At 44.0% G+C, this 25,237-nt stretch overlaps 1 protein-coding gene across 3 annotated transcripts in view; it reads left to right on the plus strand.

The window, feature by feature from the left end:
• LOC119435294 (MICAL-like protein 1) overlaps nucleotides 1–25,237 on the plus strand; it is a 60,967-nt gene that overhangs the window by 924 nt on the left and 34,806 nt on the right. The gene's annotated exons all lie outside the window — the stretch shown is intronic.

Genomic DNA, 25,237 nt, shown 5'->3' on the forward strand with positions numbered 1-25,237 from the left:
GTCATTTTTTTTAGCATACCTTGCGGCAAATCCTTCGATAAGGAGATGTTAATTTGCCTAATTATCTCAGTGAAAAATCAGGGGCAGCTGTCGACATGTCCTGACTATCTGAAACTCATTTAGGTCGGCGCGGGCGTGTCTCTTCTCACTTATTCAGCGATATGCTTCGGTGATTTTGATAAGCGCGCCGTTGAAATTCAGCGAGCTTTTTAAGGCGAACCTTTCTTTGTGTCGACCGTGGCTGCTGCTGCCTTCTTGCCAGCAGCTTTCACACATGACAGCGCACATATAACGAGTCGGCTTATTATAGCCGTATGTACTACCCGTTACGAACACGTGTGTACGTGTTCTCTTCGGAATTACGCAGTGAAACAAACGGTACCCAGATATCCTCACTGCGACAGGTATACGCCATCAGGCGCATAATTCCTTTATTAATGCGAATATTTCTGCGCCTTCATTCCCGGGTTTTGGTGCGTTTGCTCGGTCAACTGAGTTTCTCCCTAAGTGGGCCGACCCCAGAGACAGTGCAGTAGTACGCTGGCCTGGGGACGATCACTTTCGCGTGACGTAGTGCTCAACCAGCCAATAAGCGCGCACTGAAAATGATATCGCCGAAAGTGACCGGATCCCGGAGATGGCGTAACGAAAACTGAGCCGGCCCTGGAGACATTGAATTCTGCGGTGACATGGTCTCAGCGCATTGCCGGACAGACACTAATCGCTATTCAGCCTATGCTGCAAAACGCGGTGCAGTGCAGTTAATTAACTGCTTCACTGCTGGGTTGCCGCTGCTGTCTTGCCGAATAGCTAAATAAAATTGTGGAGATCGCATACACTGTGGAAATCGACGTTACGCGAAGCATTTTGCAGGCCGCTGGCAATGCAGCATTGTTTGGGGTTCGGCAAAGCGTTACCAGGTTGGACCACTGTGTCTGTGTAAATCAAGTATTTGCGACGCGAGTACAGTGAACTAGAATTAACACAAGACTGCGTGTGTGCGACGACAGCGGCAAGATGACGGCTGTAACGACGATTACATGATTTCTACGAACGATCGAATTCATGTGAACGAGTGGCGTGGAAGTGCGAGATGGGTAAGAAACGCCGAAACGAAAAGCTCACTGACATCAGCACGTGGTATCACTTGGAGGACACAAACTGGTGACTTAATTGACGGCGATACTGTAGCACTAGCCGAAGCCCGTGCCCTTTTATAGCCATTCGGACGAGTGGCTTGGTGCACCTGCTTGCCTGGGCCTAGCTATGGTACCATAGCCTAGCCGTGATGACGCTGCCATACTGGAATTCGATGCAGTGTCGTACTCGGGCACTATGTGCACCAGGGAAAAGCAACTAGGCCTCGATGTTTGATTAAAGGGCCTTGTAACGACGTGAAGAGCCTTGAAAGTCCGGTAGGAGCTTTGGGAGGAATGAGGAGGCGGCGCCTTACTGCCCGGCACTCTGAAGTCAACGCTTGGGGGAAACGCTTTTCAATAACTGCTTGAACAGATGTAACCACCACCATATGTTCTGCTGCCGATATTTTTTTAATTTTTTATAATTTAATACATACTGCACCTGGAGCGGGCCGGTGTGGATCAGAGAGCAAACGGGGATAACCGATATTCTAATTCACATTAAGAGAAAGAAATGGAGCTGGGCAAGCCAAGTAATGCGTAAGGTAGATAACCGATGAACTATTGTTACAGAATGGGTGTCAAGAGTAGGGAAGTGCAGTCGAGGACGGCAGAAAACTAGGTGGGGGATGAAATTAGGAAATTTGCGAGTAGAAATTGGAATCAGCTAGTGCAAGACAGGGGCAACGGGAGATAGGCTGATGATGATGATGACATACTGCAGACTCGAGGACCAAGTAGGGTAGGCGTGCCGGTATCTTCTTGCGCATGCACAGAAGCAAGGTAGAAGCGGTAATTGTTTCGTATTCGTGCGCTGTCGCTGTGGAGAGGTATGGCGCGCCGCCGTGAGCGCCATCTCGTTTCTCTAAAACAAACTGCTCCGCGAAAAGGGTCAATAATTTATGTAATATAAATAATAAATACAACTTATATAGTGGGAGCAGGAATTTCCCTTATTTCCTTGGCTTTATAAGATCTTATCCTCAATTCTATATTAATATATTAATAAAGTTATACGAAGTTAATATTTCATGTATTACAACTTATGGATTAGCACAAATATGCACCAAATAACACAATATTTGTGCACCTTTATCCTGCCTGTATGCGACGTACTATGTTTTGGTCGCGAAAGCAAACGGTGCGCTGTGGCTGCTGGTCGCAAAAACGTGTCACTGCGCTCGTTCGGTATTAATTTGTTTCAGACCTGTGAGGCCTTCCATTTAAAGTTACGTCATATTTTACAACGTAAAAGTATCAGACTTAGCGTTACGTCGAATTGCATGAAGCATACCTATGTATTTCTTTCATATATGACGCGCAAACGTTTTGGGCCGCGTGTTCCCCGTTCCTTTCGAACTTTTAAGAGAAAAAACGCACATCCCTGTATGAAGGAGTGCGTAATTATTTCTTCGTGTCTTGTGGTGGTCTTTTCCGAAGAGCAAGTCAATGAAGTGAAGATGCTGGCGTCACTGCTAGATGCCTCATTTTCCCACGTAGAATGCGGAACTTCCTAAATCTCACGTGAATCCTGCTGTCTTCGGTGCCGTTGAATCACTCATCTTTCTGTTTGTGGGGCTTGTTCAGGGGACATTCATAAGCTATCTATAAGATCAACATTTAGGTAATTATCATGCGCAACACGTACTAGGAATAACTGTATGAAAGCCAACGCTCGAAATCCAATAACTTCTTTAGCAATTGTCAGCATAGGCTTAGACTAGGTCTTTCTTCATAGCTAACTGAATTCTCGCACACAATTTCTTCTTAAGAATCTGCTCAAGGGATTTACATATAGTGCTTGTTAGTGAAATAGGACTAAAGTTTCACACGCCAGTTTTATTTTTTGGGAACTAGGGGTTACCTTAGCCATTTTCCATTAGTGCGGAAGGGAACATGTTAGTAGAGAGTTTTAGAATAGGGGGGGACCCAAAAGTTTGGGACCCCAAAGAGCTTTGCGGGTGTTAGCGTTGGGTCATGCAGGAGTGATGAGTTTTAAAATAGGGCTTCGCATTTGCGAATAGCGTCTTGCGCTTGCAGTGCCACTACGGTGGCAGAGAAAAACTATTATAAATAATAAAATAAACTACACCATTTTGTGGGAAGAGTAATTTTGACTTTCGTATTTTTGCGTTTAATTACAATTTAGAGGTTATTCTATTAGCAGCAAGCGATTTGTTGCGCTTAGTAATCAACTTTACGTTCCTTCACCAGCCAAGCTAATCCACGTTAGGCCTACGAGCCATGAAATCGACAATCGAATTCGGAATCAGCGGCGTCTAATGAATCAAACTTCATTACACGCGTTAGTTGAGAGGTAGATATATAACCGCAGTCAATTCTTCTAGCTTACGAACTTCACGCGTTACTACGAATCGAGCCCAGTTTGGTGCTCAGTTCGAGCCGTCGCTTCGATGCCAAGTTTTTTGACGCTAAGCTTTTGGGGCTCCCGCTAAATCAGTGAGATAGCGTGTCCGACGCAAAACCCAAACGCAGTTTGCGTCTCGCGCATGCGCAGTGGCTTCGACGCTATTTCGTTGGGGCCCCAAAATGTTTGGGGCCCCTATTTTAAAACTCTCTAGTGATTTGCTGGGTATTGGGAATAAATATTTTGCTACCCATTCAGCACACCAAGGCAGGAATTCGTTTGGTGTGTTTTCAGGTCCGGGTGTCTTTCTTGCACTAATTTGAACATTAGAATAAAGATTTCAGCCTAGTTTATCGAGACAGAATCTATGCAGTTTATATTATGTACTTCGACATGCCGAGGGATTACGTCATTTGCGAAAATTGTTTTAAAGTAATTATTAAGCAAATTTTCTCTTCCTCTACTTTCTTCAGGAGGCACTAGCTGTATTGTCCTTCTGACTTCTAGAATTTAAATAGTTCTAAAGCTTCTGGAGTTTATTTTCCGAAAAGTTAGGCAATGTATGAGAAAAATAGTTAGCTTTGGCTGCCTTTGTTTTTGACCCCATAGAATTGATAGTTTAGAGCGAGGTTTTCGCAACATGTAGTTATTGCGCCATAGGTATAATTTACAGCAGGTAATTTCCACTCGATATTTTGGCTCGTGTTTAGATCGCCTACGAATTTTTCTCGGTTTACGCAAAGAAGTTTATACACAGTCGAATCCGGATACGTCGGACCCACATATAACGGATTATTGTGTAGAATGCACAGCATTAAAATTTGTTTGAAAAAATTTTATGCTATTTTTATTTTATATATCGAACTTTTTTGTGATCCCCTGCAGATTCGATATACCGGGTTATATTATATTATATATATATATATATATATATATATATATATATATATATATAATAAGAGCAAGTGACGTATACGAAGCACAAGGATAGCGTTCGGCGCAGTCGGCGATCGTCGAACATCTGATCAGCGAGACAAGCGCGCGCGTCGGCTTTTACACATGACTCGTCGAAGGATCCAGCGTAATCGCTGGTGCTTGCATACCTTCCAGAAATTACAACACTATTCGCCTCGCGCTTACATCTGATTAAACAAGCTTCAGCGAGAACGTACACAACAGGTAGAAACAACGACAACATTCTAGTATGTTCCAAATCCTGCAGGCGTGTCTTGCGCTGAGCGATAGCTCTAAGTTGTTAGCGGGTGAAATGCAGTCCCCAGAAAAAGGATAAATAAGAAGACGGTGTCAATGCACCTCTCTTAGCATCGTCCCGATACTACAAACGCGAGAGTAGTAAAGAAAAGAAATGAAGTCCTAGAGTTCGTTGGTTCTGGTAGAACATGGGCTATACCTCAGGTCGTTCGCGGCGCCGCTGTGATTGCTCTTAATGCCGTCTGGCACGACCTCATAGTCCAGTGCGCCAATGCGTAGGATGGTCTTGTAGGGTCCGAAATAACGTCGCAAAAGTTTCCCGCTAAGTCCTTGTCGGCGTATTGGGGTCCAAACCCAAACACGGTCGCTGGGCTGGTACTCGACGTAGCGTCGTCGAAGATTGCAATGTCGGCTGTCAGTCCTCTGCAGGTTCTTGATGCGCAAGCGGGTGAGCTGGAGATAGGCCCCCACATCGAGGTTTTTTTCGTCGGTGACATGCGGTAGCATGGCGTCGAGAGTCGTCGTAGGGTTCCTGCCGTAAACCAGCTTGAACGGCGTCATGTGCGTTGTTTCCTTCACCGCCGTGTTGTAAGCGAAGGTTCCGTATGGAAGGACCGCATCCCACGTCTTGCGTTCGACGTTGACGTACCAAATTGCCAACGTGTCGGCGAGGGCCTTGTTCAGCCTCTCCGTAAGATCATTCTTCTGCGGATGGTAGACAGTTGTCCTGATGTGGCTTGTCCGGCTGCGTTGCAGAGTCGCTTGGGTTAGCTCTGTTCCTCTGGCGGTGATGAGCACTTCCGGGGCACCATGTCGTATAGCAGGATATTCTCGACGAAGAATTTCGCCACTTCGACCGCGCTACCTTGAGGCAGTGCTTTCGTTTTGGCGTAGCGGGTAAGGTAGTCGGTAGCCACGACGATCCACTTATTCATGGATGTTGACGACGGAAAGGGCCCCAATAAGTCCGTCCCGATTTGGTGTAACGGCCGACAAGCAGGCTCGATTGATTGTAGCAATCCCGCTGGCCTTGTTGGTGGTGCTTGCGTCGCTGACAATCTCGAACGCTTGACGTCAAGCGTTCGAGATTATAGGGAAGATTTGACAAGCAATTGTCTCGGGGTTTTGTTTATCACGGATGCACACATTTTAATGTGACACGAGGTACTAATTAGACAAGTGTTCATGCAAATTAGAGTAACTTTGTTAACCGAAAGAGCCATACGATTAGTTCTAATGCAAGATTTGAAGCGCGCGTTATGCTATAAGTTCATTACCGTTTCCAGACATGCGAAAAAAAAATGACGCCTGTCCATCTTCGCTTTCGCAGCTGTAATCGCCTGCGAAGGGCCGCGGAACAAAAGCGGAGATAATTCCGTAGACAAGACATAAGCATATGTCTAAATATTGCCGCGCGTACGATGACCGCATTTTTCGCCGGCTTATCGTTATCGTGTTATCATTCGGTGCTACAACGCCTGCCTTCCGAAATTTCTTGTCGCCAATTCTTTGCCGAAAGATATACTCGTCTATTCATATTGCGCTTGTTGACGCGAGCGGTGTTGCACATTTTTCGAACCTATGTAGCACCAGAGATTACCAGGGAATGTACGGTGATCGGGACACATAATTAGCGGACTGACCTCAAAAGAAAAATAAATTATGGGGTTTTACGTGCCAAAACCACGATCTGATTATGAGGCACGCCGTAGTGGGGGACTCCGGAAAATTTCGGCCACCTGGGGCTCTTTAAACTGACTTGAATCGTGAGTTCGACGACTGTGCTCGCCGCTATAGCCTCCTGAGACCTGGACACAACAACGGGACATAATCGCTCTTCAAGGTAGTTTTTATTGCCTACTGTTATGTCATGAACTTAAAAAACAATTTTTAAAATTTGAATAGTGTAGCACCACTGTAGGATGACGTGACAGCGGCCGTACGAGCCGTGCCGTCGTCCCTACTCAAAAGGGCGAAGGCGGTGAGCCGAGCGGCGGCTGCGGCGACCAGCGTGGCTAGCTTCTAGAACGACACTGCGCGTGCCGAGCTTGCGCCTCGAGCCGCTGCTTCAAAATATTTGCCAAATAAAGAACGAAGAGCAAAACACGCTAATCCTGATTCAATTCATGAGCGGAAAGTTTGGATAGCTTGAAATACATATTTTGCCCCGCTCTTAGAGGAAGCACCACGTACGCTGCTCGCGCCGTTTGGATGTAGCTTAATCAGCTCCGAAAGCACTTTCACATGTTCTCTGAAGCTGTGGCCAAAGCTTCGTGTCGTCCACCCATTCACCGTCTACGATATCTCCCGAAACAGAGATTTTCTAAGCCGCGCCGGCGTCATGCACTTCCATTGTAAACAAGGAGACAACGGAGGCAGTTGAGGCAAGCAATGGACGCATTACCACGTGATCAAACATGGCAGCGCCCACGGGATCGCCGCGAAAAGGGTCAATACACATGCACCGTACTTCACACCCAGAGTGAATAATTAGCGTAATCACTTCCGAGTGAATTAAAAAGAAAAAGAAAAGTGGAAGGCAATGTGCCATGTATTGTACAAGGGGTCTCAGGAGGATATATATCCTTGCGAGTTGAGTGCTACGTCTCTTTCTGGAGAGTTGAGATTCTTATACAGGGTGTTTCAGCGAACACTTTCAAAATTTATTTAAGGTTGCCTGTGGCAGATAGCCCAATTCTAGTTAATGAGCTGGTCTACTCGAAGAGGCGGACATTACTTGCACAAGAAATTGAAATGCATAATGGAATAATTAACAAAATTTACTAATTCAGTTTTAACTAATTACCTGATGGCCCATATTGCAATTTACAAATTGTAGCCGTGGAGTTCGCAAGGCGGATCCACTTGGAACGAATTTTCGGGATGACACCAGTTTCGAGATATTCATTCCCGAACTTTGCGGAGAAATGCATTGGCGTTCCAGTTAATTTTCTGCTTCAATGCATAAAGCGATGTTTTGTTAAGAAACTAACTGGTAGCGGTACTAGGTAGATTTGGAAAAAAAATTAGAAAAAGATTAACGAGAGGTGTACAAAAATGCTAGACAAACAACATGTATAGTATACATGACTAAATCAAGCAGTCTAGGTGACTATTTGTCACCGCCCCGTTTCAAAGGGGACGCCATTAAATCATCACCATCATCATCGTTATCTAGTAGCCATAATAAGTATCAGGTGGTGCGTGGAATAATGGTGCCAGCGCTAACGTTCGCAAATGCCATTTTAAGCTTAAAATCGGATATCTTGTCGGGATTGGAAGTTTAGTTATTTATTTATTGGAATACAGTCAAGGCCATAGGGCGTTACAGAGGGGGTGGTTACATTGTAGTGAAATAGTATAACAAACAAAACAAAACAAAAAAATTACATCCTAATGCATCGTAATACATTCTAATATACATCCTAATATACGTTGTAATATACACGAAGTAGTAGAACAAATGGTGATATAGAATAAATAAAACGAAACAAAGGAAGTCAAAAACACCTGATTACATCCAAAAAATTAAGTACGTCTAATTAGAAAATAGAAGCGTGATTCATGCTTGAAAGACTTGCTATCTTCTGTATCAGCAACAGAGGCGGGAAGATGATTCCAGTATTAGATGGTCTTTTGTAAGAATGAATGTAAGAAAAAGTTAGTGTGACAAAGAGGAAGGGCTGCTTTGTTGGGATGGTCCACGCGTGATGGTAAGTATAGGATGGTGCTGAGACAAACTCAGCCCGAAGGATGGGATTGTGAAAATATAAATCTTATGAATGAGGGAAAGGCGAAAAACGTCTCACGTTATCAGGTTAGGAAGGCCAAGGGAACATTTCATTGAGGTGACGCTTGAAGTTCGGTTACAATCTAATAAGATAAATCTTGCCGCTCAGTTTTGGATCGATTCTAATGAGTCAACTAGAGAGTGTTTAGATGAGGATCCCATATCGCTGCTGCATATGCTTGCCTAGGTCGAATTATTGTTTCATATAACAGTAGTTTAAGATTTTGCAGGGGCTTGGTTTAAAATTTCTACGAAGGTATCCCAGCGAACGATTAACATTGTTGGTAATGTATGTTATGTGATGAAACCACGAAATATTACTGGCTATTTGTACTCCGAGGTACTTGTAAGATGACACACGATCTAATTTAGCTCGGTTAATAAGGTAGTCGAAAGAACTGCAAGGGGCGGAGAGGTGACAAATAGTCATGATCTTACATTTGGTTGTGTTCAGTTTCATTAGTCATTGTTACACCACTCAGATACGGTGTCAAGATCAGATTGAAGAACAGAAAAATCGTTTTTATTGGTTATCGGGTGAGATATGACGCAGTCATCAGTGAATAATTTTATAGAGAAGTTAAGGCTGTTAGGTAGGTAGTTAATATAAATTAAAAACTGCAGAGGACCGAGCATATAACCCCGAGGAACACCAGATTTAACAGCGCAGGGGGAAAAGGAACTATTATTAGCCGACACATTAATGGAATTAGTCAGAAAACACTCAATCCATTTTAAGATGTTAGGGTCAATATTTAGTGCGCTCATATTAATGAGTAGTAACTGATGAGACACTTTGTCAAACGCTTTGGAGAAATCTAGAAATATGCAATCAACCTCCAAACCATGATCTAAAGATGAAATTGCTTTATGGGTGGAAGATAGAGGATGCGTTTCACACGAGTAGTTCTTGCGGAAGCCATGCTGAAAGTCGCTAAAAGTGAGTTAGATTCCAAAAATTTTTATTAGATTAGTCAAAATTACATACTCGAGCAATTACGGGGGACACATGTAGATATCGCTCTAATTTATGGGGGAATGCGTGTTACCGGATTTAAATATAGGGATCACCTTCCCCAAATTCCAGTCGTTAGGAAGGGTGGAACACTGGAGGGACTGCGTGAAGATTTCAGATAATATTATTGAAGAATGCATTGTAGTATTTTTGAGAAATTTCACGATGATTTCGTCAATGCCGCAGCTAGAGGACAACTCAAGTTTCTGGCTTAAACTTTGAATACCTGCAGAATCGATAGCAATAGGATCCATCGGACAAAAAAAAATTACACCATCTTCCCCTAGTGGAACCCTGAGTAGTATGCGAAGCAGCCATGGGGTCGACTCAAGTTCCCATTAGTTTTCAGTTCGTCGTTTCCGTTAGGTTGAGGTACGTAGCTACCGGCTTCGCGAGCCCGAAGTTCGGGATCGGCCTGTCGCCGCTGCCGTTTCGTGGCAGCGGCTCGAGCCCTCTTCTCCGCGGCGCTGTCCACGGCGCTGACACTGGCGTTGACGCTGTCCGTGGCACTCACCGCGGCTACAGTGCCTACTGTACCGCGGCGTTGCGGGAGGAGCATCAGAGGAGCGGAGCGCGCGCGCACGTCATTATACCGCGAGCTACAGTGGCGCCCCCCAGCGGAGTATGCAGCGCCTACCGTCGCGCCTCTAACCTAAGCTACTTCGCATTATCGCGCGCGGAGCCGCGGGTGTTGCCACTCGTTGTGCAATCCGGAGAGGAGAGGAACGTCGGAGAGGAGAGGAGATGAGACAAGGAGAGGAGAGGGGGGAGGATGCGCAGTGCTACGCAGTGCGGGTGTGGACGCCGCACGGCGGATGGATGAAGGGAGGGAGTGACATAGCCCCGACCATAAGCTGCTTCGCATCTAAAACATGTGTTCTGTATAGCTGCGGCACTGAAACCGCACAAGAAAAATCGCAGCCATTACACTCTGCGAATGTGGGCTACCAGCGGAGCTGTAAAAGAACTACACAAATATCACTGCGCTGGGTAATTGCGAAAATGGACGTTTATTGGCAACGCACAACTCTGCGAACACGTACGAGTACAATCACTGCTAATAGCGGCTCGACCTGTCGAGGTGTCCAAATTGAAACGCGCGAAGCGTCTCGAGACGCTGCCTTGCCCGCAACAAATTCGTAAGGGCGCTCTATGCCGCTTATGGATGCATGCCTCCTTGGCGTAATGATTTCAATCTCGGGCTTAGGAATTCGGTGCTAGAGGTCCTGTGGTTGAGTCCTGCCGGCGGATGATTTTAATAATGTTTGTTTAATTATTACGCAGTACTTTGTTGAAAATGCCGAATTTACCAAGTCGAAGAGAGATGCTTCAAGCCAGAAGGAGGAAGTTTGGGCAAATCCATGTACTTCCCGTATTTCCCATGCTGGCTGAACGGACCCGATTTCAGCTCCCGTAGACACTAGCGCCAGGTTTCACTCTAGTAATTATTGTATGAAACTCTATGTATTGGGTGGTTTCTTAGCTTTGCTCTTGCTACGCCAGGTGTCAGCACATGCCTTACTGGTTTGCCTTGCCTCCTCACAGAGGTCGCAGGATTTTTGAGGCGCGGACATAGAAAAATCTATGGGAGGGTAGACATATAGAGTTTCCACCGTAAAAAGACATTGCAAGAGCGTTATTTAGCTCAAAACAATATTCTTCGCTGCGCATGCAGAACGGTTCTGTACCTGAAAAGCGTGTACACAGAATGGACGAAGAGGTCAAAAAAGTTGGCAACCAAGTACAGGGTAATTGAAACTGTAAATAGACAACCAGAAGTCATCAGAAAGAAAGTGAGAGAAACAGAGAATGGAATTGGGGGATGTAAAGAATGGAAACAGAGAGGACCATGGTGATTTACAAGAATTAGAAGAAAGACATTAGAAGGGGGGGGGGGGATATGTACGATAACACAAAGGGCAGTGCCTTGCTATTTGACAAAAAAAACATTCTATATTCATTATATAATATATATTATATATATATATATATATATATTGTATGACATACTATTATATGACAAAAACATATTCAAAACTAGATGAGGCATGTGTATGCTGCAGCAAAAATCCGGACGCCACTCAGCTGATCCTAATGGAATGTGAAGGAATTCACCCAGTGAGAACCATAGGTAACGGACAGCTTCCAGGAGCACTTGGATTTAAAATGTACACGGAGGCATTAGCCAGTCAGCAGTCGAGATAAGCTAGGGACGTTTAGAGTATTGGTGAAAAAAAAGCAGCGAAGAAATTGATACGACCGGATCGGTTACAGTTACAGATAGCGGTAGAAGGTTTTTTGAAGGAGAAGGTATATATATATATATATATATATATATATATACAGGGTGTTTCAGTGAACACTTTGAAAAATTCTGAAAGGCTGCCCATGGAGATAGCCCAATTCTAGTTAATGAGCTGTTCTACTCGAAGAGGCGGACATTACTTGCGCAAGAAATTGAAATGCATAATCGACTAATTAACAAAAACGCACAAATTAAGTTTTTAACTAATTACCTAATGGCCCATATTGCAATTTACAAATTGTAGCCGTGGAGTTCGCAAGGTGGATCCACTTGAAACGAATTCTCGGGATGACATCGGTTTCGAGATATTCATTCCCGAACTTTGCGGAGAAATGCACTGGCGTTCCAGTTAGTTTCTTAAGAAAACGTCGCTTTATGCATTGAAGCACAAAATTAACTGGAACGCCAATGCCTTTCTCCGCAAATTTCGGGAATTAATATCTCGAAACTGAGGTCATCCTAAGAATTCGTTCCAAGTGGATCCGCCTTGCAAACTCCACGGCTACAATTTGTAAATTGCAATATGGGCCATTAGGTAATTAGATAAAAACTTAATTAGTCATTTTTGTTAATTAATTCATTATGTATTTCAATTTCTTGCGCAAGCAATGTCCGCCTCTTCGACTAGACCAGCTCATTAACTAGAATTGGGCTATCTGCCACAGGCAACTTTAAATAAATTATGAAAGTGTTCGCTGAAACACCCTGTATTATAATATATATATATATATATATATATATATATATATATACGTGTGTCCCAGCTAACGTTAGCCTAGCTGTTCAAAGAAATAAAAAAAGATACAAAAATCATGGTGCAAAATACGACTATAAGACCTATACGGTGAGAGGTCTGACGACTGAACGCCGTAGGTCTTAAAATCGTATCTTGCACCGTGTTTTTTAAATCGTTTTCTTTCCCCTTTAAACAGCTTGGCTAACGTTAGCTGGAACACCCTATATACCGCTAGAAATTTGCCCATTTTCAGTGATTTTATGTTTTAACGTTCTATTTCAAGACGTAGGAGTCGTAATGTATACCGCGATACATAAAATTGTAGCCTGATCACTGGCGTTTTGAATGTATGTAAAGCAGTAATAATTGCTCAGACAGTCAGAATTCGTATGGGAAAATTCGACGAAGCACCTCAAGGAACATGAATGAAAGTAATAATTTGTTATTTTTAGTATAACTACTGAGAGTTTTAAAAAATCTGAAATATACAAAATATGCACCTGGCTCATAGTTCCCAATTTCTGTGAGATCACGCAAAAAAAAATATGCAGATTATTTGGCGTCAATACTAGCCATAGCTCATCCTATGCGGGAGCAGTAGCTTCGCAAATCAGACAGCTGGTTTCACAATGTTATTTTTTACCGTGTTCCAGCGCCGCGATCATGTTCTTTCATCCTCTTGCGCCTGCCTCAGTGCTCGTGATTGTGGCACTAACTTATACCGCGAATCATGTGTTCCAGTGCAGAGCGCGCAAAATCGTCCGCTGTGCTAAACGAGACGAACGCAACAGCTCGCGCGCAATAGGCACCCTGCAATGCAGTTTGGCTGTACATGTTGCCCCACCTAGCAGCGGCGGTGAGCACTCGCGAGTAGGCCCTCACTGCCATTTCACCTTGGTCCGTATGGCGCTCAGGCGCGCCTGAAAGCTTCCTTTTCAGATTTTCAATGGATTCACCGCAACCACTCGGCAGCTCCTCCGTGAGAAGTGTGAACAAAAAGAACATGCGCATATACTGTGCTGCTTAGGTATTTCACAACCGCGAAGGGGATGTCGGCATCAAATTGTGCCGCTTCCCTTCAAGGCTGTGGGGAGAAACCCGGTGGCTGAAGGTGGATCGTCGTGGTTCGGGCCGTCAAGTAAGAGTCGCTCTTGCGAATTTCTGTTGAACTATGACGCAAACGCAAAATTAAAAAATTAAAAAAAAAAAAACAAGGCAGCATCCATGAAAACGCACAATAAAGCGACAACTGCAAAACACGCGTGATCTGATTCCCGCTGTTGTAAATTGGTTTGGATAATTGTTGAGCTATTCGCGCTCCAAAACAAATGCGCAGTGGTATATGTGTCAAATCTAGCTTCGTAAGCGCTCCGCGTTGGACCTTTGTACGCACTGTAGTTCTTGTTGTGCATTAATAAGCCAACGTGCAGCTCCTTTCTGCGCCTGGATCAAGACGCGACTGCTGAAACGGGCTCATTCATGCCGACGTTTTCTGGCGTTTAGAACAACAGAACTAAGGCTGGAGTGCACCGCAGCACACATCGAGTATTCGCAAAATAGCACTTCTCTCGCGCACGCTAGCACACATTTGTTCAGGTGTTGCTTAGTGTCAGCTGATTGCTCTCTGTTACGTTTCAGCGATGATGACCTCTCACACTGGAGCCCGAATGACAACACCAGAATATGCTCGAGGCACTTTGTCAACGGACAAAAAACCGCCATAAAGAATAATTCAAGTTACCTTCCAACTCGCCAAAACCTCGACAAATGTGATAAGCAAGGCACGCTCGAAGTATACTGAAGATACAAATGAAAGTTGAAAAACGTCTACGGCCGTATTTGCCCCCTTAAGCGGAATAAATTATTTATTTGTTCACTTACTTTGAGTTCGACGTCGTAAATGTGCTTTATTTGTCGTGACAAGAACTTTGCTGCGATGTCCGTCCTGTTTACTCTTTTGACACAAAATACATGGTTGTTGTCCTAAAGTTGACGTCCTTTCTCGAGTGTCGGTGGTCGAAAATGGGCCTCAATGTTTTCAATTGCCTTAAAAACCCCAATTTAGAACGCACGACTAGTTTCAAACGAGCGCCGCAGAAGCATGCCTTCGTAGAAGTGGCCGCCTCGGTGTTTTGCGGAACTGACACGGCGGCGCTGACGGCTGAGCCGATTGCTGCGCCGCCTGACCATTGAAGGGAGCCTATACCGCCATTGGAAGTGCGCCACTCAGCAAAAACGCGAGAGAGAAATGCAGCCACTTCCACAAAGTGAAATCTGTCAAAACAGCGGAGTTGTGGTCGTTCCGTTTCTGCGAATGTCGCGCATGTTTCCGAAGAGCGCGCGGAGCAAACACCTGCTACTATACCCCGGCATCTCTCCTCCTCCTCCCCAGCGCGCGCTCGGATTGGTCGGCTCCTCTCTTCCCGGCGAGCGGGTCACGAGACCTCTTCGGTTCTGCTCCTGCGTGACGGCGCACGCTCTACTGAGAACAGTTCCGCTGTTAAAAATAGAAGGCGGGGGCCCCGGACGTATATATTCGTCACCTGATCCTCCGGCTCCGGTATGGGAGATGGCAGTGAAGGAATTTCGCTTGCGGAGACTAGGCGGGGAAAGTGGAGGGTGTCTATGTTGGCGGTGGCGCTCGCCTCTGAAATCGTGGGTTCGCAGCATTTAGTTATTTCTATCTCTGTTATTAATGAACGAATTTGAAAAATATCTTGCGGTAGAGCACACCTTTAGAGGGCACGTAACAACTTTCAGCGCATAACCAAAATTTGCTATATGGCTCGGTGAAGGAGCCTTTTAAAAGGTCGCGGGTTCAATACCGGCCGTGACGTGGCCGCATTTAGAGGGGGCGAACCGCAAGAACACCCGTGTACCATACATTGGGTGCACGTTGGAGAACCCCAGGTGGTCGGAAATAATCCGGAGTCCCCCACTACGGCTTGCCTCATAATAAGACCGCGGTTTTGGCACGTAAAACCTCATAATTTAGTGCTTGTGATGTCTTGACAGCTGGACGCGTGTACGCCACGGGTGACCTTGCACACTCATTTATCAAAGGGACGTGCCTATATTTCGTGATCTCTTACAAATCTGCGAGATCGTGCAAACTGTGACGCGCTTGCGTATACGCTCAACACACCTCGAGGAAAAAATGGAACATTTTTTATTAGAATGCGATATCTACCTAGCTGCCAGTTTAGGCTCTTCTGGCCTCCTTAAAGCCTTTGGGTTCAGAGATATCTGGGGGAAAGTAAACATGTCCGCAGTAGAGATTAGTGAGAGGCGATTGGAGGTTTGGTGGCAGAAACGTAGAGAGACCGCAAACAACGCAGGCGTACAAAACATAGTTGCCCCCCCCCCCCCCCCCCCCCCCCCCCCCGAAATTTTTATCTTTCCGTGCTCATTGTCCTACGGCGCTGAGTACATCGACCGAACACCCGGAGCGCCACAAAAGGCAGAGGACGCCGCATTCGACTTTTGGCGCCCAATAAACAGGGCCGGTATTTTGTAGCGATGCCTTTCCGATGCTAATGCCTTTTCGTGCTTGGTCAGTGGTCAGAGCGACGGTCCGCTCACGTTATCAACGGGATCAGCCGGCCGTGAGCGGTGTATGAGACTAGTATAGAATAAAGCATAACGCATCGCTACAAAATACCGGCCCAGAGGGCGGCTGTGCTCCCGACTTTGCCGCCACTGCGACCCTTCCGCCCCCCCCCCCCTCCCTTTCTTCAGCCACAACTCTGCGCATGGCCCGTGCGTAAGTTTTAAAAAGTCGCATAATTTACATGCTTCGATTTTTACCGAAAATAATTACTCAAAAATAGCTGCTTTCTTCAAATAGTCAAGGCCTTCAGCAAGTCCCCTCCCCCCTCCGGAAAAAAAATCCTGGCTACGGGCCTGTTTGCTAGCAATGGTTTTATAAAAAAATCATGCTTGGAATTTTGTATGTGTGTTTTCTCAAAAATATAGGTAGGACATTAGGCAAAATAAGAATAAGAGCTTGGTGGCGCAACCCATTTCCCCATTTCAAAGGGGACGATCATAGCATCCATCCATCCTGCAGCAGCGGCGGCGCCGGTCGTGCGGGAAAAGAAGAAAGATTGCAGAAACTCCACTGGAGTTGCCTAAGTATGTGTAAGCATACCCCCCAAATTTAACTTTACCTCCTCCCCCATTTCAAGTTGGCCACCCCCAAATTTAAGTTGGCCACCCCCAAATTTAAGTTGGCCACCCCCAAATTTCAAGTTGGCCACCCCCCAAATTTCAGTTGGCCCCCCCCACCATTTCAGTAACTCACCCCAAATCCAGTTCACTCACCCCCAAATCAAGTTAACTCACCCCCAAATTCAGGTTCACTCACCCCCAAATTCAAGTTCACTCACCCCCAAATTCAAGTTCACTCACCCCCAAATTCAAGTTCACTCTCACCCCCCAATGCAGTTCACTCACCCCCCCAAATTCAATTTCACTCACACCCCAAATTCAAGTTCACTCACCCCAAATTCAAGTTCATCCCCCCAAATTCAAGTTCACTCACCCCAAATTCAAGTTCATCACCCCCAAATCAAGTTCACTCACCCCCAAATTCAAGTTCACTCACCCCCAAATTCAAGTTACCACCCCCATTCAAGTTGAGCCCATCCCAAATTTCAAATAGGCCCACCCACAAATTTTCGTTAACTCACCCGCAAATTTCTGTTGGCCTACCCCCAAATTTAAGTTGGTCCACCCCTACTATAAGCTTCCACATGCATTTTCGAAGGAGCCCTATGTATCCCCCATGAGTATTCTCTTTTTATTTTTTATTGGTTTAAATTGTGCCTTATTGCTTATAAAGCTCCCAATCATCTACATTTATGCTATTATAATGATTAAATGTATTAGCTTTGCAAATTACGCATTTTTGTGCAGACGCAAGGCATTACACGTTTCGCGTGATGGGGCTGGGGTACTGGCCATAGAATGCTTACGTATTTAAAAAAAAAAAAAAAAGCTCGCCTTCGCGAATCTGTGGCAGCGGCGGCGGCATTGCATTAGCGTCTCTGCAATGCCTAAATAAGGCCTTGCGTGTCACTTTAAGCGGACATTCAATAAATACAAACTCGTTTTCGACTCTTAATGGACTCACACAAAGCTTCGCTGTATATAGATTCTAACTCGTTGGATCTGCCGCATTTTTTTTTTTAGAATACGAATTAAGTATCGGATATATTCATTCGGTGACGCTCATATTTGCAGCAGGAGTATTTTCGGTATAGTTAGGTACCACGCCAGTAATGACGTGCAAAAAAGAGAGCTTCATGGACAAATTATCAGTTAAAAATCACAGGCTGTCATGTAAGCTTCCGCCGCGTTACCGAAAGCACAGCTTGTATTATCCATTTTGTTTCTGCATTGTTTGGAAGACTTTTGTAGTTTCACTTACGATTTGCGATAGAAATTATTTAGCTGACGGAGAGCAGTAACGAGATTTTACCATTCGGTTGTTACGGAATATGTGGTTAGTTTCGAATATTCTAAAATACCGAATAATTAATCATTCTTTTCGAATAGAAATACAAATAGTGTGTATTTTTCGATTCGCATTCTAAACTTCGAATCCTCACCCGCCCATAGAACTTATCATCCAGCTGGAAAAAAAAAAAAAACTAACATTTATTTTTTATTACAGCTTTGATGACCATATAAATTTTAGCATGTTGTAGTTCCTGTAGGTTAGTAAAGTACCGTTATTAAAAAAATATAATGAACGCCTAATTTTTTTACCAGTCATTTGTTTGGTTCTTCGGCATCCTCTACTACTCAGAATGCTCAACTGTTTCAACCAATTCTCATGAAATGAATACAATGAACGAACTGTCTCAACAATGCGTTTTGACCAGTAGATAGGGTATATATGTAAGTACTGGGATTTCGTCGCAATCACAAGTTTCACAAGCGCTGTATTGGCATGATGGAAAGCGCTATAGCTAAAACAGTGGTAAAACCTCGTTCCGGGGAGGACCTCTCATTTGCATTTTGTTATAACTGGAGAGAATGCATTGTGACTGAAACGCTTGCGATTGGTATAAGAGCGAGAGTGCGTGAAGCAGCCGCGTGGAGCAGAGGGGCATTAAAGGTAAATTTATTTAAACTGTATTAGTGAATTACTCTTTTACAATACCAAATAAGCCACTCCTACCGTGACAGGAGCCCTTGTAAGCAAGAAAAGACACAAAAACGAGAATGGTGGAGACGCGGCCTCTGAGTTCCCGCACCTTCTATGCGCACACTAACTCGCCTTGACGTCATAGATTTTTGACGGCATCTGCTCGTGCCTAGTTAAGTTATTGTCGGTAAATAGGGACTGCGTGGTATTCCGGAAGAGCCCAAAAACTGAACTTCAAGTCGAGCTTCAACAACTTTTGCTGAAAAATGACCTAATCCGGGACGTAACACTGACGTACCGGCCCTAGGATTTCTGCGCGAGACTGAAAACATGAAACTTTGACTTTCATTTTATCTCCTAATGATGAACATATTACGGCGAAATTAACAAAAATAGAGTTATTAAAGAATACTTTATCAGTGTAGATTGTTGTACTATTTCTCTTTAGTGTAATTTTTGCTGTATTCTTCCATTAGTGGTTTTGCCCCCTGCAGTTTGGCTGTGGCGACAGTAAACCTTCAAATCGGAAAGACAACGCCGACTGTCCCTTTTGGTTTGAACTTTCGCCGTGGTCGCTTCTCAACCACGGGTTAGGAGTCAGAACTCTTGACTACGGCTAAAGCGTTAACGAGGGACTGCTGGTCCACTGGAAGACTTGAATCCTTGCAACCTTTGTAACAAGATTTGCTCGCAAAGCCACGAGCCGAGCAATGGGACCACCGGACGCAGAAGTCTGCTGCCCTGAGTTGACGCACAGAAAAAAAAAAAAAAAAAAAAAATTGCAGTGCTTTCTAGGCCACATTGCAACGCGCTCTCACATAATGCAATAAATAAGCGCATATGAATATTTAAACATTCCCTTAATAAATTCGCGCTGTTTTAGGCACTTACTGCATGGTGTATCATATGATACACATAAACAACCTTTTCGAACCTAAATAGAATCGTAAAAAAAGTATAACATATTTACTCGCCATCTACGTCGGGTCTATCAATAAAATACATAGTGAGTGTAACTCTGCGAATAATTTCTTTCTCTTGAAAAATGTACGGCGGCAGCTCGTCACAGTACACGCGAAAGTTCATTTTTTTAGAGCTGAAATCAGCACACAGGAAATACTAGGGTCAATATCGACTAAATACCAGGCAGCAATCGGGTCATTAATTATTGGTAAATGCCGTAGTTTATCGGTAAATACGGACATCATTGTAATCTAAATAATCCAAAGACTGAACTTAGTAAGTTCCATGAACTTTTACACAGCCCAAGCAGGAAAGAAAGAAACAACAAAAAAAAAAAAAACATTGAAATACGTGGCGCCACACTCGGCTATCTGGCTATATCAGCCAGCATACTGGGTTATTTTCAACGAAAAAAAAAAAAAAATATGCCGCTCCAACGCACAGCTTGGAATTGTATGTTAAGCGAAGCTCTAATTCGCGAAGCGGTTAATGAAATGCTTTAAATTAACCCATTTCATTTCTGCGTCTTAATTTGGTGTAATGGAAACTGGCGCGCGAGCATGTTCTCTCGCGCACACGTGCTATGCGCAATGTGACAACTCAATATTGCGTTGTATTTGTTCATTTCTTTTTTATTTATTTTAAATGTACCGCCCACTTCTCGGCCAAACCGCCGTTGTAAGTATGCGCCATAATGGCAGGGAAATCACCATCAACACGCGGGGATCATTCAAAAAGGTAGTTGGCGTGCGATTGAGGACTAATGATTAGAAAAGTAGGCATAAATAGGTTACGAAGGCTTGCATTATTAAGGAAATCGTGCTCTTGATGACGCATATTTGTTGCAGTTAGGGTATTTAGGTTTAATTTGTTTTATCACTGAATAATTCTGCAGAAAGCAAGGTCAGCGGCCTGGACACGTATAATGTAGTATTAGATTGTATTGCTGTCTTGTAGCACCCAGCCAGCAGCCACGGTCGGGAAAGTCCAGGGGGGTTCGCAAAGGAAGCTTCGCTTTAAATACATTCGTGTGTTTGTATGAAACAAGAATTAATTGCTGCACCATATATGATGCAGCATGCAGTTATGGGTTGTTTTGTGCAGAAGAGCAGTGACGTGTGTCCACGCGAACTCGGTGGCAAAAAACAACCTTTGTTATAAAAGTTGCAGAACTGGGATCGTAAGAAAAGATTTATTCAACTTACAAATGACTGTACGTCTTGCCTAAGTAGTACCCTCGGTTATCTACGTACGGCTGCCACCGTTTCTAGAGATCACAAGAGCAAACAGAAGAAGGTTAATCGGGAATGCTCTTCGGCGCATTATTCAGGTCATTTTGTATTGCGCTGCCGTAGCTTCGCAAAGCTTCGATCCTTTCAGCAGCTACATATTGCTGCTTTTCGTGTATCTTGTTTATCACATGTTTGCCATATGTCTTCCTTTAATTGGTTTAATACATTTTTCGACATAAGGTTTTGACATGCTAACCTTATGTTGTAGCCATATCTTGAATCTGTGATGGGCCAGTGTAACGTAAAACTATTCCAGTCTGTTTTTATTCCAAATTGGCCATTAGCCCCCCCCCCCCCCCCCCCCCCCCCCGTGATTGGTCAAAACGGTTCCAGGTCTGCCCATATGGGCGTGCTATGGGCGTCACGCTCGCCCATAGGCGCAGAGCTGCCGCCGTTTTGACTTATCACGGAGGCTAATGGCCAATTTGGAATAGTTCTACGTTATACCGACCATGGTGTACTTGATACTGTCGTTCTATAGCTTTGCAAAACTGTTGCATTCACATTCTTGTGAGTATATACAGTGTTTATGTTCGCTTTGTTCACAAATCCTACAAGTGTACTTGCCCTTCCTGCTGTAATACCATGATGGATTGGCATTATGTGTAAATAAATAAATTTCGCCAGGAAAAAAAGGACATGACGACAGGTCGGCTTAATATGGGGGATGTGGTAGAACAGAAATGTGGTGTTTGGCCTGGCATTCTTGGAATGATACAGTAGGGTGGAGTCTCGCGTTGTCGTTACAACAAGAACCACTGCCCAGATAACAAATTAGGACGGCGCTGCCGTATGGCGTGGTGCTAATGTTTTAGCATATCAGTGTAGAAGTTTTGGTTGATTATTTGTCCTACATGGGCGCACCAAGCGCTTCTAGCATAAGTAATGCGATCAACATTCTTCGTTTCCGACGGTCGTCACTTCAGTCTTTTAGAACCGCGACCTCGCCTTCGGCGCTTTGTCACTTTGTTTGATGGTCACACGGGAACACCAACTTTCATCACCGGCAACTTCTGGCACTTTCCAAAAGTTCAGCAGTAATATTTTTTGTGGGCTTGTTAGGCTGTCAATTGGCGAATGACGTTTGTAGCTTCGTTTTAAGGTCTTTTATCTCCAGCACTGATTCATAACATAAATGCTGGATAACTCTGGCCCTATTCTAAAAGTTCAGCAAATGTTTGTCTGGTTTCTTTGGGTTAGTCTATCAGTGTGGCGAATAGCACTTGTATCTTTCTTGGAGGATCTTACTTGTAGCACAAGCTTTCATCTCCGGTAGTGATGCGTAACACAAATTTTATATCACTTCTGGTCCGTTACAAAAAAGTTCAGTAGTAAATGTATGTGTGTTTTTTTTGTGTGTAGCATCGTTTGAGGATCTTACTGGTAGCACCTGCTTTCATCTCCAGCAGTGGTGCACAACACCAATGTGGGATGATTCTGGCCCTTTCCAAAAGTTCAGCAGCAGATGCTTGTCTGGCGTCTTTGTGTTGGTATCAGTGCGCGAGAGGCACTTGTAGCTTCGTTAGAACGTCTTACTGGTAGCACAAGTTTTATCTCTGGCAGTGATGCATAACACAAATGTGCGATCAATTCTGACCCTTTCCGAAAATTCAGCAGCAAATGTTTGTCGTGTTTCTTTGTATTAGTCTGTCAGTGAGCGAGCGGCACTTGCAGCTTCGTTTGAAGGTCTTTACTTTCATCTCCTGGCGTGTTCCAAGAACTAACAGCAAAAGCAGTCGCAAATATCATTCGGAGGTAGAAAAAGAAATTATAGGTAGCGTCAAGCTTCTAAAGATTACGCAAAACAATAGTTTGCATCAAAGGGAACGCTCTATTCCATTCAAGTGAAGCTATCAATTAGTCAATGAGGAATGATGTCCTTTTAAAGAGACTTGTACTAGCTGGAGGTGCCCTCCTTTCCTTATCGTCTCTCGCTCTCCGACAGTGATGCATAACACAAATTTTAGATCGCTTTGGATCCTTTCCAAAAGTTCAGTAGCAAATTTTCGTCTAGTTTCTTTGTTGGTTTGTCATTGTACTAATAATGACACTTTGTCGCTTCGTTTGAGGGTCTAATTGGTAGCACCAGCTTTCATCTCCGGTAGCGATGCATTAATACAAATGTGGGATTACTTCTTGGCCTTTCCAAAAGTTCCGCATCAAATTTTTGGTTTCTTTGTATTGGTCTCTCGGTGTGCAAATGACGCTTTGTCGCTTCGTTTGTGGGTCTGATTTGTGTCACCAGCTTTCATCTCCAGCGATGATGCGCAACACAAATGTGGGATTACTTCCAAATGTTCACAAGCAAAAGTTCGTCTGGTTTCTCTCCGTAAGTCTGTGGGGGACGATTTCTTCATCCAGTTTTTGTTTCCATAAATTGTTGCGTCATGCGCACGGTAACGGTTTCGCACGTTCCATATTTGCAGCGTTACTCGAAGTTCACGGACGGCTGACTGTGGGATCGTCTTGCACCAAATACGGCCCTCCCGAAAGCTTTGGCGCCATTCGAAGGCATGGCTTCTCGATAATGCTTTGTCGGCAGATACTTGAGGAATCGTGTTCCACTAAGTGCTTTCCATAGCCTAACGCAGAAGTTATTAACTGTGTTCACTGTTGTCATAATTTGTGCCCATCACGTCACTCGTGACTATGCTGGCTTCACGTTGAAAGCTTAACTTTTGCTATTTATTTTGTTTCGTGAATTGTGCGGGACTTCTTCTGTAATGTCAATTGACACCGCCAGGGCCGAAATGTATCAGTATGCTCTGTTATAGCTCAAAGTACTGTATGTTAAACTAAACGCGGCAACAAGCCGAACAATTGGTTGCTAAACACAGCTATATGTTGCCTAGTGACTTTACATGGAAACTCTTTCAAGGTTATGTCTACTTTAAACACTTGTTAAGCAACTGTATGACATCCATTTATTGAATAGTTTGGATGTTAGAAAAAAAATAATTTCTAGAACATTTCTGAGAAGTGGCATATAATGTTTTTCAGGCTATACTGTTTCTTAGCATCATCATTGTCATGAATATGTTAAGATATGAAAGTGCCAGATGTGTTTATATTGTTTGTGGCCTGCCGTGTTTCAAGAGTTAGCTGCAACAGCAACCTCAACGAACATTCGGAGGTAGAGAAAAAACACATTCTTGTTTTTTGCGTCAAGCTCCTAAAGACTCCGCTAAGCAAAAATTTGCATGAAGAGGATCGCTCTATTCTGGCCTCAATTGAGGCTATCAATTATTCAATGAAGAATGACATCACCAAATTAAAAAAAAAATGTACTAGCTGGAGTTGCAAGAAATACTTTTTTTTTTTTTTTCAAGGAAAAGTTCCAAGTTACTTTTAATGGCTCCGATATCGTTGCAGGTTTTCTACAATTCAAATGCATTTCTGTGTGGTCGCAAAATATATACCCGTAACTGCACGGCGTATCGTATACATCCGTGTATCAGTGGTACGCGATAACTATCGCTCATAAAATCCGATCCACGTATTTCTTTAAAAAAATTTGGTTTCGATTGGGTATACCTGGCCCAAGCGAAGGGTTGCGTAATTTTTCTGCTCGAAAAAGAAAATTGCAGTGAGAGGTTAGGAATCGTGATTTATGACGGACAGCGGCGGCCAGCGTCGACCGTCAGGGAAATTTGCGCGCGTCAACACACCTGCTCTGTCAGTGGCTGGAGGGCAGGGAACATGCTCGATGGCGCTCAACTGCAGTTATGAATGCGGATGAAGCTAACCCTGTTCATAAGCAGCCAATATTTTTCTTGCATTGTGCGCTGTTCTTTAGTGATGTTGTGAAAGTTCTTCATTAAAGCGTGTCATCTTCACAAGTTCGCGATTCGTTTAATCCAGGCAGGCAGTTTTTAGTCTGCTAAAGATCCTCCAGGGGCGTTTGCGTTTGGCTGAACGCATCTATATATCGGCTTAGAATCATTCGATATCCGCAAAAAAGTTCTACAAAAAGCGCATGTTTGCTTCTAAACGAGCCCTATAATTACAGGCGGAATAATAATAATAATAATAATAATAATAATAATAATAATAATAATAAAAGAAGCCACGCTTTGGGCGTAATGCATTCCGCATCTTCGTTTGACAGGACAATCGCTCACAACTGATGTTTATTGATGCCAATATGTTGTTATACGTTCCCTCAGGTTGTTAGACATACGCACATGTGAAGATGAACCACATTCAATCACTGAAGCTTACATATCGGACTCCACCGATTTTTCACTGATCGAGCTTCAGTTT

Source organism: Dermacentor silvarum, unplaced genomic scaffold (genome assembly GCF_013339745.2).
Source record: "Dermacentor silvarum isolate Dsil-2018 unplaced genomic scaffold, BIME_Dsil_1.4 Seq6, whole genome shotgun sequence".
In the NCBI taxonomy this organism is placed as follows: Eukaryota; Metazoa; Arthropoda; class Arachnida; order Ixodida; family Ixodidae; genus Dermacentor; species Dermacentor silvarum.